Consider the following 17109-nt stretch of genomic DNA (forward strand, 5'->3'; position numbering starts at 1 on the left):
AATGCATTAGCTAATTTCCTTCCTACCCAGAGATGCGTTTCCAAGGGATTTTCCATTTCGATATTTGAACCTTCCTCTTCAAATCATAGTTTCTTTTCTAATGTTTTTCATTTTCATAGAAATCGACATGTCTTGCACCTTCATTGCATTATCGCCCAGGATGGTGTTCCCATCTTACACACAGCTCGTAGGTCGGATACGTCTTCCCATGGAACCGTAATCATTAGGTAACTTGATTGTCAAAAAAAGTTCGCTTTCATTCCTTAATGTTGCCAACCTGAGTTTTAAGTTAGTTTTCCCTCAATTTATTAACTTGGAACAAGAAATGATTAATATGTCAAATGCTTGCATCTCAGTATGGTTCCATCACTCCTTCCTGTTCCTGCCCCTACCAGCAAAGAAAACATCCCAGCAACTTTGTAAGGAAGATGTTTTCTATGTAGCGACAAAACGGCAGCAGCATCTATGATAAACAGACGCGGGTCTACGGCCAGGCGTCCGTATAGCTCTGCTTTCTTACCCACCGTACACGTCTCTCTTTCAAGTTCATGGGACTCTTTCTCTTTCACTCCCATCACATGGAACCGGACATGCCTGGTTCACTGTCCTCTGGGGATGTCCAGATTCCTTCTCTAGAAATCTCATCCCTCCTTTAAGGTCTCAACCAGATCCAACCACCTCCATGAATACGCACTGCCCTGCCCCCTCCTTTTCTAAAACCCTGTAACATTTATGGCGCAGGCGACTAGTTGAGTCAACTCAAGGCCGTTTCACTTTTCACTGCCTTCTTCAATAACTGTTTATTAATCATCTACTATGTGCCCAACAAAACGCTTGGCCCCTGGGACGTGACAGTAGAAGAGACGTGCTCAGGGCCTCAGTCTTGGAGTTTTAAGAGACTTGATGCAGAAACAGACATTCGGCGGAGAAACATACAAGGCATTTATTTATTAATAGGGTGATTCCCACGTCGAGAATAGTACATCTGTACAAGACACACTATAAGAAGCTGTATGGCTTCTCTGAGTGAAATTCCCAGCAGGTGCTCGAAAGAAAGAAAAGAGAAAGAAAGAAGGGAAGAACTAATGAAAGAAACGAAAGGAAAGAAAAGAATAAGACACGGTCTGGGTGAATACTTCCTGTTACTGTGTACAGACTCTGGTTCCTTTTGTCTGAAACAGCACCCACCTTCCTGGGGAGTCCTGCTGTCAGAAGACCTAGCTCTGATTTTAAATATTTCAAACATTCTTTGCCACTTCGAGCACCTGCACCTTATAGCCTTCCAAGCAGGACAGGAGTGTGCAGTCTTCTGGACACCAGGTTAGAGCATCCAATCCACTAAACGCTGGGCATCCCTCACCTGCCCAGCTGTGCACCTTTACTGCTGCTTTCTTCTGGAGCCTGCATTCACTCACATCCATCTTATTGCTGGGACTCGTTCCTAAGCATCTTAGAAAACATTCTACCACCACCTCCTACATCTCGTTAAGTCAACGGAAACCTGTTATATTCCTTTTAAAACCCATGTTTTTCTCAACTTCCTCCCCTGTCCTGTGATGGGGGGCACTTCCAACAGACTCTCTATTTCCATCCCATCCCATCTCTCTCTCTGTCACGGATTCACACTGGAAGATGACGACAATGGTCCATTGCCATGTCACTGGTTAATTTTTGTACAGCTTACCTGGTTTATATGACTTCCTCTCAGTAGACAGAGCTCAGAAATGATGTGGTGGGTGCTCGAGTACCCATGCATGAATCCACCAACATGTCGTCAGAATCCTGAATAGCCTAAAACGAAATGCAACGTGAATTATGACAAGAGAACGTACAACTCCTTGCTCTGGCCTCAAATGAACATGTGGCCTTTCGACCTTGGGCTGGTGTCTAGATATAAACTGAAGCACCTCCGTGTCTCGTACTGGTAGCTGTGAGCATCGGCACAGATCACCTAGCAAAATGTATTGCGGGGCAAACTGTTTAGTTAGAGAGCTGGGGAAGAAACAAAGTATGTCTCGTGGTTGCAGAGAATGTCCCCATTTCGTGATCTGTTATTGTCATATTCGGTTTTGCTTTTTGTGCTGTGGAATATTATTATTTTCTAAGATGCTGTGGAACTAGCGCTGAATCCAATCCAAATGATGCCACCGAAGGGGAGCAGAACGTGCCACCCCAAGATGTGAGTGTAGGGGTTCAGGATGTGCTGCCCGCAAATGTACCAGCAGGGGTTCAGGACGTACCATCCCAAAATACGCCACTTTGGTATATTGATGATTTTGAGCTACAAGCACTTGGAAAGTAGCAAATGCAGGGAGAAGCTTTCTCTAAACCCCCCTTTATCTCCTAAAGACAGATCCTCCCAAAGGAACCCAGGTGTCATCAGTCCCCTCATGGGAGTGTCATCAACCTGGCAGGCTTGACTCCCAGCACAGGACAGGAGTCTAGAGACATAGTTATGTACGTCTGCAGCATAGAGAGGAGAGATGCAGACACTGAGGTGTGGTCCACACCACACCCAGACACACTTCATCACAAACAGTCCCCCCCCCATCCATCCTTCCAATGCCCCATCATGTCTCCTAAAACCCACTGACACTCCCCAAAGAGGCTCATGTCCCACCTCGCCTTCCCCAAAAGCTGCCTGGGGGAGCTGCCCATTTGCCCCTGCGTATCCCCCATGTGGACATGAGCCAGGCAGGAAACGAACTTCTGTGTGTTTCTCTCTCATTAAGCTGTCTTTTATTACAGGGGTCTCAGAAAAGAACTCAGAAGGGTGGAGGGAAAATTATTTGTCCTCTGCTACGCAATCCTTCATGGAACTGTAGGCGATTATTTTTCCCTGAAACTCTTTTACACAATTTTCTCATGTTTATAGCATAATAACCTGAGAGTAAGACTTGAAACATCATTATTTCTTATTTGCCGAGAACGGAACAGTATGGTCATTAATGACTTTCTTCTCACGACTAATTTTCTTTGATACTTGAACTTATTATATACTTACTGGTCAGTTGTCTGCTTTCATTTTAATCATTGGACTCAAGCAGATTTTCTGTAGTTATTGCCAAAAGCTTGGGAAAAGTTACATTTATAAATCTTGAAGCAGACTAATGTTTTCTACACTTTGGCCACTATGGTTTTGTTCCTAAAGCTTGTGCTTACGAGAGAAAAAGAAACAAACAAAACTAGTTTATATGTAGCCTCAAATGTTTACTTATCCTACTTCATAGGCAAAGAATTAAACCTTCATTCTACGAATACTCAGTGAGCACCAACTCTGTGTTCTAAGTGCTGGGGAGGGGGCAGGACAGATAAAGTTGCTCTTAGGAAGCCTAGTCACTACAGCAGGAGCGAGCAACCAACAAACCAATAGGTACATGAACACAATAATTGACATTACATGTGGTTAGTGTGAGAGGGAGTGTGAAACATAGAAATGGAGTGAGTCACATGGGTGAGGGGACTAAGAATGACGCTAAGTTGGCAGATAGAGAAACACTTCTGGACAAGTGGTCAGGGAAGGTTTCCCTGGAGAGAGGACACCTAAACTGTCTTCATGAGGAGAGGCACCAGGTGGAAGAAGAGCCTGGGGAAGGCAGTCGTGTTTGTCAACAAAAAAGAAGAAAGGATGGTAAGGTCGGAGGCTACTGAGCCAGGGAGGTAGAAAGGCAGCCGGCTCAGGAGGTGGGCAGGGTAGGGGGCGCCCCTCGGAGCCCTGGGGTCTTGAGAACGAGTTTGCCTTGTGTACGGGGTGGAATGAGAGGCTGCTGGAGGGGTCGCCCAGATCACTCAGTCTGCAGTGTGAGCACGTTGTGGCAGGGAAAGCACAGCTGGAAGCGAGACACAGATGAGCCCAGCAAGGCTGAGCAATAAAGGATGTAGTTTTATATCCATGTCACCCTACCTGTTCTCTCGTCTGCATCGCTGCTGTGAAGGACCACCCCCTAGAGAAAAGGCCACTTGCTGCTTAGATGCCCACTTGGACCGTGGCCAGGCTGGACAGCAGAGATTGTTAGGAGTAATATCAGACTAATTAACAGAGAATGATGGACTTGGGAAGCCTTAAACCCCAGACACATCAGTACTGGTTAGAAAGAAAGTGAAATTGGCCGGACCTTAAAAATACTGTTGGATACCATGTGACCCCAGTGTGTAGGTAGCTTCTCTCCTTCCCCTGACCTACTTGTATCTACTGCACTCGCTGTTAGCATCCCTACCGTCCACTGCCTCACCAGGAACTTGGGGGTTTGACCAGCATCGAAAGAAAAAAGTATGAAATATGAGGTTATGAGTCCCAGCAGGGAAGAACCTAGCTGCTAGAGGTTCTACAGAAGCTGTGGCTTAAAGGGCATATTTATATTCATATAGGATTCACATCATTGTATTTCTCCCTGTTCTTCAGCTGGAGTCCTTTGTTAAGAACGGTGAAGGACCTCAGATGTTAGTGTGGTTCCATTCCAACAAGCCAGCCTACCAGAGCTTCACAGATGATGGCAGAAGACAAGAGACTCCTGGGTCAGAGGCAAAAGATTGTCTGTTCTCACAGTGACAGCAGGAAGCAGAGTAGCAGCGTTCGTGCTCGTCCCCACAGGAAACATGAAGAGGGCTGGGTGATGCCTGCACACACAGTGGATTGTGTGACGGGAGAGGGACCCTGTGCTTAGGGAATGTGATAATAGGCCAGAACACTGATAATAGGCCGTACACCTGTCTGATTGTAACAACAGAGGAAGACATTGTCTTTATTAAGTGGGGAGTGTAATAAGCAATAAATAAAGCAAACCTGACATTTGCTTTAGAGGAAGACCCTGTCTATCTTCCAAAGCTGTTAGCTATACAAACATCTGAGCAGGACCCTGTGGGGCTCCTGGGCACAAAAACCTTTTCCTGTCCCCCATTTCTTATTTTCAGGATAAAGGTCTCAGCCTCCTAGATCTCCCTGAGTTCCAAAGGGCAGGTTCAAACAGTTACTAATCAGGGGAGGGAGGGGATGCAGAAACAAGAGAGGAGCAGTCAAGACACAACAGCACAGCCTTGGGACAGGTCCTGGTTCCTCCTCAAGGAATATACATAACAATATCTTTGAGTTCTTCTGCAAGAACTAAAGCTCCCACCCAGGTGGAGGATGGCAACTTTAGGTTGAGAACAAGATTCCTGGAACACTGCCCTGTTACCTCACCACCAACCAATCAGAGGAAGGTCACATGCCCTGCAGCCCTCACCCCAAATTTTGCAGATAAAAACTTTTCCCCCCAAACCATCATGGAGTTGGGGGTTTTGAGCACGAGCTACCCGTTCTCCTTGCTTGGCCCTGCAATAAACCTTTATCTGCTCCAAACTGCAACATTTGGTTTGCTTGGCCTCACTGGCACACAAACTTGTGTTTGGTAACACATCCTTGAAAAGATAGCTCAGAATAAAGGCCGTCAGTACCTCTGCTTGCAGTTGATGCAGAAATGCAAGAGATCCCAGATGAATTGTCTCCCCACACCTTTTTAATGTGACTTATTGAATAAGAAAATTATGTAAAGGTATAATAGAGCCTAGAATATGTCAAAAACTGAGACATAATGACTCTTCAGTCCCCATGAAAAATGGGGTGAGAAACTCCCCATGGGTCGGTCTCCTTCCTCAACATTAGAGCTGTACTATTCCCAACAGCAGGTTTCACTGCTGCTTTAGAGCTTTCCAGTACGGTCCTAAAAGAAAATTGATGTTCAGACATCTTAGGGACTTTCAACAGTGAGTCGTCTTGACCACCTGAATTATGAAGTTAATTGCTACTATAACCTCTCTGAAAAGAAGTGAAGCTCAGTGGTTCAACATCATTAGCAATCCCAAGTCAATGTCTTATTCATTGTGTGAGTGCCAGCTTTGTAGACCATAAGAAGCCCTGAATGGAAGGCTATTATTGTCTATCAACTGTGACACTTTTTATATCATTAGGGATGCCTAAGGGATGGAAATTGATGGTAGTTTGCTTTAATTAGGTTCAGAGAGCGTGTGTGTGCGCATGCACGTGTGTGTGTTGATGAGCAGTAATTTTCAGCGAGTCCCTTTGTTATGACTGATATTTTGGACGAAAGTTATTACTTAAGAGCGATCAAGTTATGGATGGAAAAGAACGAATAAAAAGAAAGATCCAGTTTCCTGGACAAAATGGTAAAACACACTAAAGTGCTTCCTCCACCAAATTGTTTTTAATTTTTCTACCCAGTTAGTTTCCACCAATCTATTAGCTCAACTCTCCTACTTCGGGCATACAGAATTGAGTAAAGAATTCACTTTAAAACACGTTATATTTTGTAGTTTATATCTGGCAGAATCACTGGAGCACCCAAGTCTTTCTAGATTCTGTACTGATATGTGTATGTTTGTAATCAAAGACCAAATAAGACAGAGTGAGAGACAGACAGAGAGAGAGAGAGAGAGAGAGAGAGAGAGAGAGAAATTAAAGAGGACAGGAAGCCATATCACTCAATCATTCCAAAGTTATTCACCTCATCTGAGCTTTCTGGAACAAAGCAGAGATCTTATAAATGGGTGAGATGTGCCTAGTGTAAAGGACGTATTCCTCCAGATTGTTGCAAATGTTCACCGTGTAGCTCTGTCAGGTACATAGCAGATGGTATAATCTCTGGTGCTTTTGAGAGAAACAATTTGAACTCTGTTGGTTTAGGGAAATCATTTTCAACCTAAATGAGGAATTAACTATGGAGGAGGAAAAAAATTAAATTGTTGAAATGTTAAAAGAATTATGCTAAAAATAAAGGAAAAAGAACTTGATAAATTAAGAGACTGCAGTTAGAGTCTCCCTAAAGGTTATCTGAGTGACCACCTTCTTCATGGTGGTCATCATACACAATAAATTCAACATATTGGTGATGAGACCAAATTATAAAAGGAATTCACTAGACTGTATGCAACTGAAAATTTGATTAAAACTCATCTGTCTTTGGCTCCTGAGTGAGAACTCAAAGTGTCAGTTCTTCAAGCGGCTGTTAGCTGCTCTACACAGCCCGCAATGATCTCTGCCCCTGCTTTTCACACCCTTATATACATCTTCCCTGCACTGTTTCACAGTGGGCTTGTTTGACCAATAGGACACTACTGTTCACACAGTGATGGTGCCTGATTCCCAAGGTCATAAAGTGCATTATGGTTTCTGTCTTGCTCTCTGTCTTGGTTCACTCATGCTGAAGAAAGCCAGCAGATGCCATGTAAGGACACTCAGGCAACCCCATAGGGAAGGCAGCATGTCAAGGATCTGAAACCTTCTCCTAGCAGACAGTAAGGAACTGTGACGTCCGGCCAACAGCCATGCAAATCAGTGTATTCCCAGCTGACATCATCAGATACCCTGATATAGAAATACCAAGCTCAGCCACTCCAAGGTTACCGAGCCACAGAGACTGTGAGAAAATGAACATGTGTTACTGTAAGCCACTCCACTTTGCGTTGCTTTGTGACACTGTGGTAGATAACTAAGTGATATAATCACCAACACCATCCTCTACGTTAGGAACAAGATAAAAATATTGAGACTGAAACCAAGCTGGACCCTTTGGGGCCTTCTTGGGGACAGACAACCCCTGTGTCTCCCAACCCTTGTTTGTAGAAAAGCTTTAGTCTCTGAGGCCTTCCCTGAGTTCCAAAGAGCAAATTTAATCAGAGAAGTGAGAAAATGAAGAAGCAAAGGAAAACAGTCAAGCTAGAGAAAATAATAATAGTTTAGCCACTAAACAAAGTCAAGGACCTTTACTTCTTCCTCAGGGTTACAGATCATATTCTGAGCCACGTCCTTTGAGCTGTTTTGCAGATACTGAAAGCCCCACCAGGTGGAAGAAGTTACCTGCGTGCTGCCCACCAGGACACAGACCCCAGACCAGCTGGAACCAAAAGGTTGATGATGCTGACTCCCAATGACCTCACCACCAACCAATCAGAAGAGTGCCCACCAGCTGATCACACAGCCTGCAACCCCCCTCCCTCACCCTGCCTTTAAAAACCTTTTCCTGAAAGCCATCAGGAGAGCTTGGGCCTTTTAAACACCAACTACCTGACTCCTTGGTTGGTGCCTGCAATAAACACTGCGCTTTCCTTCACCACGACCTGGTGTCAGGAGATTGGCTTTACTGCACGCGGGTGAGCGGACACAAGTCTGGTTCAGTAACAAGACTATGGCTTAGATGAGAAGTATTCAGTACTTCACACATTAGTTGACGTTGGTGTTCAATGAAACTGGTGTCAATGACATTGACGGTGAGACTACTGTATTCGTCATGTGTGCAAAATTCATCAGTTGGTGTAACCCCACTCTTGCAGATATTATAGCCAATGTATTACAATGCAGAATCTTTCCAAATGGCAGTAACAGTGGATACTTTATTTTTTCATTATTCTCACATGTCCACATTCACACTTGAGAAAAAGATAAAGTAATCAAATTTTGTCTGAATTAGACAAGCTGATTCTAAGATTCACAGGAGGGGGGGAAAACATGCAAAAAAGCCAGTAAGATTCAGGAAAAGAAAGTTAATTAAGGGGGAAAATGAAATGGAAGATATGAAAATCATATTTTATGATTTTCCTCGCAGATATGAAATCATATTTTAAAGCAATAGTTATTAAACAGTTTGTTTCTGGCCCATGGGATACGACAAAAATATTTATTGCATGATTATTCATAGCAATACAAGTTTGAAAGTAATTTAAAATGTCCACCAATAGAATAATGGTGAAGAAAATTATGGTATACCCATTCAATAAAATGCCACGCAAGCATTTAAAAAATAAAGCATGTCAGTATGATTATGGAGCAGTCTCCAAGTGACCAGTTTATGTGGCTAAAATAAGATGTAAAACAGATGACCCAGAGACGTGCTATGTGGTTAACTGTAAAACTTTACTCTTGTTCCTATAACAGATTTTCAGTTCACCATGATGATTCTTTACTATGACATTTCATTCTTATTTACCTAAAGGACTTAGAGGAAGTGTAGACTCATGAGGTGATAGTTTTAGTGGTTCGAATAGACCTAAGTCTTTTAGAAAAAATTCACAACACACTTGGCTAAACTTGCAAAATAGATAAGGTATTTTAAGATCAATGACCTCTTGATATTCAAGACACCGTTGAAGATTTTTTAAGGTCTTTATTTCTTTATGTTCAAACACATTACTAAACCAAAAGATGAATAGTACATTTTGCTATCAAAGAAGCCTTGGAATAAACAGGGTAAGACGCTACGTATTTCATTTCTCAAAATGTCTTGGGAAGAGAGAAATAGAAATTGAACATACGTTGATTTTTTAAAAAATCGTTATTTTTAGTCCATCAAAGATTTTTAAGAATTGGGCTTTAAAACTATGATCCACAAATTATGTATAGTCCATTCATTAATATGATTTTAGGAATAACTATTTCTTAATTAGTTTCTCAAGAAAGATGAAATGGATACCTATTTGAAGAGTGCTATACAGAAGACTAGGGGCTTATTGGGGGTTTTTAGGGGTTTTTTTTTTTTGGTAAAGTCTCTGAAATCCTAACAGAGGGGAGCTACTTAATTAAAAAGTTGCTCCACTGAAAAACTGGAATTCAGTAAGAAGTAGTATATTCTATACATATTGCAGATGCAAAAACACGTCTGGCATCTGTAACAGCCAGACAGTTGATTAAACTCTTCTTTCTGATTCTAGTCTAAGTCAGAACTTCGAAACAATCCTTCCCACTCTGCCTCTCAAAGGGTTAAATGACAAACTTCCATTTATTAGATTTCCCAATGCTAGCAAATCATGGTAAATCTGTATTCCCTACTATCTTTATCTAATGGGAGAAAAGTCTTAATCCTCATTAGAGGAAAAATAAAAGAAAACAGCCACCATAACTAACAGTCCCTAACATTAGCTCTTTCAGGTACATTTGGTTAATATATGTAAAAATTGGCTCTGAGCCGTAATTAGAAACAGAAAGTATTTGTTTGTCGGCCTCTCCCCTGCAAACTTTAAAAAGTTTCCTTCTTTTCTCCTCTGAAATGTTTCCGCTCTCAATGGGAGTGCTGTTTCCTACCACTTAAACTTGATTTTCCACTATTAGGTGAAGGATGCTCAGACAGCATCGCATTAATTTCGGTGGCACTAAATTCTACCTAATTCAGCAAGCAGGCCTCTGTTAATGAGGCCGCACATGACAGTGACGGCAAGCCCGCCTCGAAGTGTGGCTGATCGATGCTCACCGCTCGAGCGGCTCTGGTGGTCAATTACGCGGGCTTCTGAGCAAGGCCCAGGGTCCCTTTCCATTAACGACCCAGACCTGCCTGAAGTCACAAGGCGCGCTTGCCTTGGCACCTCTCCCTCTGCGCCCTGTCCGTCTTTGCCAGGAACCCCCGTGGGGTGCTTCCCGGGAAGCATGCTCCCGGCAGCCACTTCCACGTGGCCCCTGCCTTCCGGCTGGGAGCTGACGGAGGGGGAGGTCGAGATGCAGACAGAGCCAGCGCAGACCTGCTGTTTGACCCCAGGACGCGAGCCTTGTTTGCTGAGGCCCCAGGGAATGAGTACAAGGAGCTGAATTTCACATAATCCCGCTCTGCACTTGCTGAGAAAGGAAAGTGTATGAGATGCCCACACGATGTCCTTTCCTTCCCGGCCACCGTCCTCCACAAAAAGCCCTACACATACACACTGCCTTTGGGCCCAGATACCACCTAGGCCAAGGGCTTAAAAAGTCAGCCCTCTGTTACGTGGTCGAAACTGGTGTCTCCCGGAAGACTGTCGCGATGTCTCAGCCCACACTCCTCTACGGGAACCAATGCAAAGAAACGTCATCATTAACCAAAGGAAATATGTTGCTGCCCCCACAGATACAGAAGTAATTACTGCTGGCAGGACAAGGCGGGGTCTTGGGAAGGACGGGGTGGGGGGCGGGGCAAGAAGGAAAAAAAGGACATGCTGACGGGTGGGAAGTGTCATTGTTTATTTAAGTTGTTTGTTTATTTTGCCAAGAAAGAAGAGAGATGTGGTAGCCCATCCAGTGCCTTGCGCATTATGACAGGCGACTTTCTCCATAAGAACTAATTCATTCTCTTCTGGGCATTGGCATCCTGAATCCCCCCAGAGGGTCTCTTTTCGACAATAGAAGACACCCTGGTCTGAATCACCTCCTGCTGTAGGTTGGCGTGCACCTCTTCGTAAGTAATTTCAAATACGCAGAAACCCTTTTTTTCTGCGGCCGCAATTAATTACACCCCGTTAGTAGGTGGTGCTGTGTGTTTCCTAGTGGTGATCTGATTTCAAAGTGAGGGGAAAGCAGCGATTTGGTGGCCACTGGGGAGAGGGCATGGCATAAGAAGGAAAAAGACATGGGAGCAAGTGGAGAGTGTTGGGGGGGGGTGAGGGCAACACTGGGTAGCACTGATGCACTACTTCCTTGTCCTCAGACTCTGACGACGAACAGATCAGGAATGAGCGGCTCAAGCAGGACTGTCCGCAGGTGTGTTTGCGTATGTTTACTTCCCTGGTAGTAACGCGCTCGACAGTCACAGCCATTGGTCTGTGCTTCACGTCTTCCCTTTACTCTACAAAAGCCCTCCGGCCCCCATTGTGATCACCGGACGGAGGCCAACGACGGTACACGCTGTACAGGCAGGAGACTGCGCCTCAGAGAGCGGGAGCGGATAGACCACCCTCCTCCAGCCTCCGAGCTGACGTGAGACACTCCAGCCTCACGGCACCTGACCTCCCTCTTGTGTAAAAGGGGCCTCAGAATGCCAGCTGGACAAAGGACTATGCTCCCCACTTCACTCGTGGGGAAACCGAGACTGGAGGAGCGGACAGGCGGCGAGACATTTGTTATGTCCTCTTGCAGGGGGGATCCTTACAGAAACGAAGTGGAAAATGGAGGCAAAGACAAAGCAAAGATGAAACGCATTTTTTGGTTTTTAGGCAAAAAGGACAGCACACCGCCCACCTCATCATCCCTTCACGTCAGCCAAGGGAAGCATGGGAAGAAAGGCAGGGGAGGGACCAGAGGAGGACAAAGTGGTGGCCCTCTTTGGAAGACTGCCTTAGGGGAATCCAACCTCATGCCGAATTTCTCTCTTAGCAACAGGATAATTCCTAAAATTCTGATACAAGATTTACATCTGTCCGAGTTTGACGCAGGTCTTCACTGGCCAAGGAGACGGCACGATCCTGGTTTACGCTGCTGAGGGATTTACATGCTAGGAGATAAGAGAAATAGGCTGGGGCGTCTGAGATCCATAGATGAACAGTCTCCACCGATCAATCGACCAGATAATTGCACAACCCTTCACACCTCCTCGCAGAGCCATGGCTTAGAGGGAGACAAGATTGACTTTCTTTCTTTTGTGCCATCTTAATGATATCTGCGAGAATTAATGCGGGGGAATGCGTTCATTATTTCAATATTGTAATTCGTATTTCTTCATTGATTATTTTGATGTTAGAGAATTGTCTGAAATGACGTGATCCCAAAGGCTCCAGAATTAATGACACCCAGAGGAGTGTCAAGAACGCTGTGAGCTGCAGGAAATGGTCACATGCACGCACCAGGAAGGCTGCACACACGTGTGTATACAGACCACGGCTGGTAATCAGGGCAAATTCAGACAATCTGATGCTTCCTCACAGTATGGGGGCCCTTTTCGCTTGGAGTTTATCCATCTGACTGAAGTTCTCTCCCCGCTGGAAGGCTCCAGGGAAGGCAGTGCAAATCTGGAATCGGCAGACATGGCTGTGTGCTGTGTTTTTCGTTGAGGTCTTAGAAAAGACATTTAACTTCACAGCGGCTGAATTTTCCCACCTTTCAAGACGGGATCATTGTTTCCGTCTGTCTAACCTCATGGTGTCTGTTAAATGGGGAAAAAACGGTGCCCAGATAAGTCTTTAGTGTGTGGGGCTGTCCTGGGCATTGTGGGATGTTTGTTTTATTTTATTTTTCATTCTGTTTTACCTGGGTAAACATGCACAGGCATCTTTTTATTTAGTTGGTGTATTGTTGCTGTACAATATTACGTAAGTTACAAGTGTACCATATAGCGATTCACAATTTTTAAAGATTATACTCCATTTATAGTTATTATAGAACATTGGCTACATTCCCCGTGTTGTACAATATATCCTTGTAGCTCATTTATTTTACACATAATGTCCATAGTTTGTACCTCTTAATCTCCTACCCCTATGTTGCCCCTCCTCCCCTGCCCACGGGTAACGACTACTTTGTTCTGTGTATCTACGAGTCTGTTTCTTTATGATATTCACTAGTTCGTTGTATTTTTTAGATTCCATAAATGCCCTCTGGGGGATAAAACTGTCCCCAGTTGAGAACCACTGATTTAATTCAACCAGCGTTTCCTGTGCATTTACCACGCAGAACAGGCAGAGCGGAAGCAAAAGCGGATTTTCCTCCTGCCCTCACTGTGCAACGAGGTGCTGGGGAGAGAGAGGCATGACCCTGAATCATCACCACAGTCTTTGTGGTTCTTTTGTCGAATGTGTGTCTCCCTCCCCAAGCTTCCAGCAGCCACACCCTCTTCCCCGAACTGGGGGCATCTAGACAGTCACCTAGGCAGGAATTTACGGTAGATTTCAGGTCGGGAGGGGAGCAGCGAGAGAGAGAAACACGTGCTGGCTGAAGCCCAGGTAGCATGAGTCCTGGATCTATGAGTGTGTGCTCAGGCTGGAGCAATGGCCAGGGAGAAGGGAGAGGCCCAAGAATCCAGTGCGGGCGGGGGTGGGGGTGGGGTGGGGCGGGGCCTTCTTCAGGCTGAAATTCCCCTGAGGAATCTAAGTGGATTATGCTGATTAGGCAGGAGAGTGTACAGTCTTGGGAGTTCTCCAGAGAGACGGGCTGGGACACACGGACATAGGATTCTGTTGGGAGGCAAAGGGTATGAGGACGTGCTCCACAAACCAGGAGACACAGCGCTGGGCTCTGAGAACGCCGAGAGTTACTGGCCACGAGGACGACGACCACTAGGCGATGAAGGGTGAGATGGAGCCGCTGGAAAGGTGGCCCATGGCAAGTTTCTGTATTTGTTTTTTTCTTGAACAGCCTAGATCATCTTTGTATAGCTATGCTCAAGTGCTGTTTTCACTCAAGAATCCCTAAAGGACATTGTCGTTGTGTGTGTTTGTTTCTGGTTTGCTTTCACGTGTTTTGCTGTCCATCTAATTCCTCAGAGAGGCCATTCCATCAATGGTTAACGGTGTGCGGGCAGAATAACCCTTAGGACCCAGCTCCGTGACCTCTACGTTGGCGCTCTGTGCCTGCTTTCTTAGGTGTGGGGTAATTGCAACATAATAAGACCATGCATGGAGGCCACTGTCTTACTCTTTTCCCTGATAATCAAAGCACCCACCTCAATGACATGGCTCACTGAATTACCTGTAAGTCAAAATTTAGTTTTCAGTGTCTCACCATCGGTGCTCTGTGTCTGAGTTTCTCACTTGCATTTGCAAGAGAAATTGTGTCCCTGTTTCTGTGGATTTTGAAATTGAAAGAAGAGGATTTGGGGCATAGTGGATTTTTTTCTTTTTTTTTTAATGCTGGGATAAAGCATTTTATTCAGGCTACGTTGAGAGATTCCTCACCTGGCTCTCTGAGAGGTATTTCTTTTTGTGGCTGTGTTCCAATAAAACTTTATTTACAAGATGGGACTACGGTGGATTTGGCACATGGGCAGTAGTTTGCTGGGCCCTGGTCCAGGTGAGTGGTTGTCAGACATTATCACGCATGGGAGTCATTCAGGGGACTTGTGGAAACCCTCCCTGCTGGCCCCGCGCCAGAGGCTCTGATCCAGTAGGCTGGGGGTTGGGTGGAATAACGTGTGTTGCTAACAACCTCCCAGGAGATGCTGATGCTGCTGGACCCAGGACCCCACTTGAGAACAAGCCACATTTACAGAGGCGGATAGTAAGACCAGATAGGAGGAAAAACCACATATGCAGTCACAGAGCTGGTGAAGGGCAACGCTCAGAACCTGGCTGTCCTGGCTCCCGGCATTGCTACATGGGGGTTTTTAGTGTGTGGATACAGGTAGCGAAGGTGTGGTGGGTAAGGGCTTGTTTTGGGGGCAGACATGTGACATCTCCCTCCAGGACGACAAGCAAATGGGAGCCCCACCCTGGAGGAATGGCGGCGGCCGGCTCGAAGGTCAGAGGGGACTCCCCGGGGCGCGCCATCGCAGGATGGTGCTCAGCATCTGTCCTCATCTCTGTGCAAGAGGACAGATTACTCCAAGCGATCTCCCGATGGGATGGAGTTTCCTATCGCCGTATGCAGATAGATGGAAATATATGCGTCTCTATTATAGATGCTGGGAAGCATTTGTTCGCCACGAGAGACAAGTAAAAGTGACTAAACTGGACTATGGAAAAACATGTTCATGAAGCGTATTAGCCAAAAAGATGGTACCCGTTACATTTACAAAAAGGATATCTGGTTAAAAAAAGAAAAAAAAAAAGACAAGAGACGGACATCCTATAAATGAGGAGCAGAGTGGCAGAGAGGTGTTTTCAGAGGCAGGATAATCTGTCCCTGACATCCCCTCACTTATTAGCACTGGGACCATGGATCTGGGTCCCAGCCCCCTCATATTGCAAAGATGAAGAGTTCTACCTTAGAAGGTTTTATAAGCATTAAATGGGATAATATGTATCAGGGTGTCTAACAGTATATGGCAAGGCATGTGATTCATGCCCAGGGGAGGCTAGGCTTTCATCAGAAAATGTTTCAACTATTCATATTTCTACTCTCACGTCTGAAGAATAGTGGGGGATACACCCACGTGCTATAAAATATTGTTCACACCTTGGCAAAACTTTAGGCATCGTCTCTATTAGAGAACCTATAAAAAGTTCATAAACATGAAATTGGACCCTGCAGGAGTGTATATTTTATTCTGTGCTTTTGATGTGTGCCTGCAGGAAATGACCCTTTATATGCAGAAGGCTGCACCACATTTATGCTCTGATTCTGATGCCTGGATGGGGGAAACAGAGCTACCGTTTGCCTGACGTAATTCCTTCCCCGTTCCCCTTCTCTTTCATCCAAAATTGTCAAAAAAGGGAGCATTATAGTAACTACTGTGGTATCCAAGCAGGTTTATGTTCATTATTTTAGTTAGGCATGACGATGGTTCTCCTGGCCGATAGAAATTGGTCCAGTTAAAGTCATTGAAAACATGCATGGAAACTTTTGTACCCTTGGGATAAACTTACAATTTAAATAGTGCACTGAGTCTGCAAGCATGTTTGAAGTGCCTTGTAGTTTTCAGTGCTCAAGTCCAAGGTCACGAAGATGAACAAGAAAAATTCCCTATCCCCAAAGAGAATAAGGCTGCGGAGCTATACCTGCAAACAAATCACAGCAAAGCAGGGTGAAAAGAACTAACCTCCCCAGAGGCGGCCGCATGAGAACAACTCCTCGGCGGTTGAGTGGACAGTCACCTGCTGGACATGTGTGTTTGGCATTAGGGACGTGAAGAGACTTGAGACTAGAAGCTGCGTGCATGACCCCATAACCTGTGGCCAAGCCGGACGCAACAGTGGCCACTGCGCCTTCCCCATTCCCAGGCTGGACTCCCCTTTGAACCAGGGTGTTGGTCCATTTGCCTGACGCCACTGTGAAACGTCTCTTCCGGCAAAACTATGAACCCCTGTCTCTTACTCTCTCACCAGGTCAAATCATCACGTTTTGATTCTGAAAACTACGAGTTTAGCCTACGTATGGTTGAGAGAACGTTTGCGAGGATGCAGCTCTTATTTCTCTCCACGTCTTTAACATTTGGGGAAGAGCAGCTGACCCATGTAAGCAGAGACGCGTTGGACCTGAAAACAGGGAGCTTCCCCTACCGGAACCATCCTCTGTGTCATTTTCCAGTGTCAACACTGCCGGCTCAGGTACGCGAGGAGGAAGAAGCTGTAAGTCAGAGGGTCCATCCGCACCCTCAGCATGAACGTGAAAGGAGCGTGGCCAGGCGCCCCTGAGCTGCCCTGAATGACTACAGTCAGAAGTGAAACACAGGAAGGGGCTCCAGGAAAAGAGGTCCTGGGGAAAGACCATGGGAGGGGGACAGCGGTGACCAA

At 45.4% G+C, this 17109-nt stretch overlaps 1 protein-coding gene across 2 annotated transcripts in view; it reads right to left on the minus strand.

Annotated features, from left to right (window-relative positions):
- PUDP (pseudouridine 5'-phosphatase) overlaps nt 1-17109 on the minus strand; it is a 357188-nt gene that overhangs the window by 79770 nt on the left and 260309 nt on the right. For both annotated transcript variants that reach the window (XR_007474854.1, XR_007474855.1), the window contains exon 5: nt 1685-1791. The gene's annotated coding sequence lies outside the window, so the exon portion shown is untranslated. The remainder of the gene's footprint in view (nt 1-1684; nt 1792-17109) is intronic.

Source organism: Orcinus orca, chromosome X (genome assembly GCF_937001465.1).
Source record: "Orcinus orca chromosome X, mOrcOrc1.1, whole genome shotgun sequence".
Classification (NCBI taxonomy): domain Eukaryota; kingdom Metazoa; phylum Chordata; class Mammalia; order Artiodactyla; family Delphinidae; genus Orcinus; species Orcinus orca.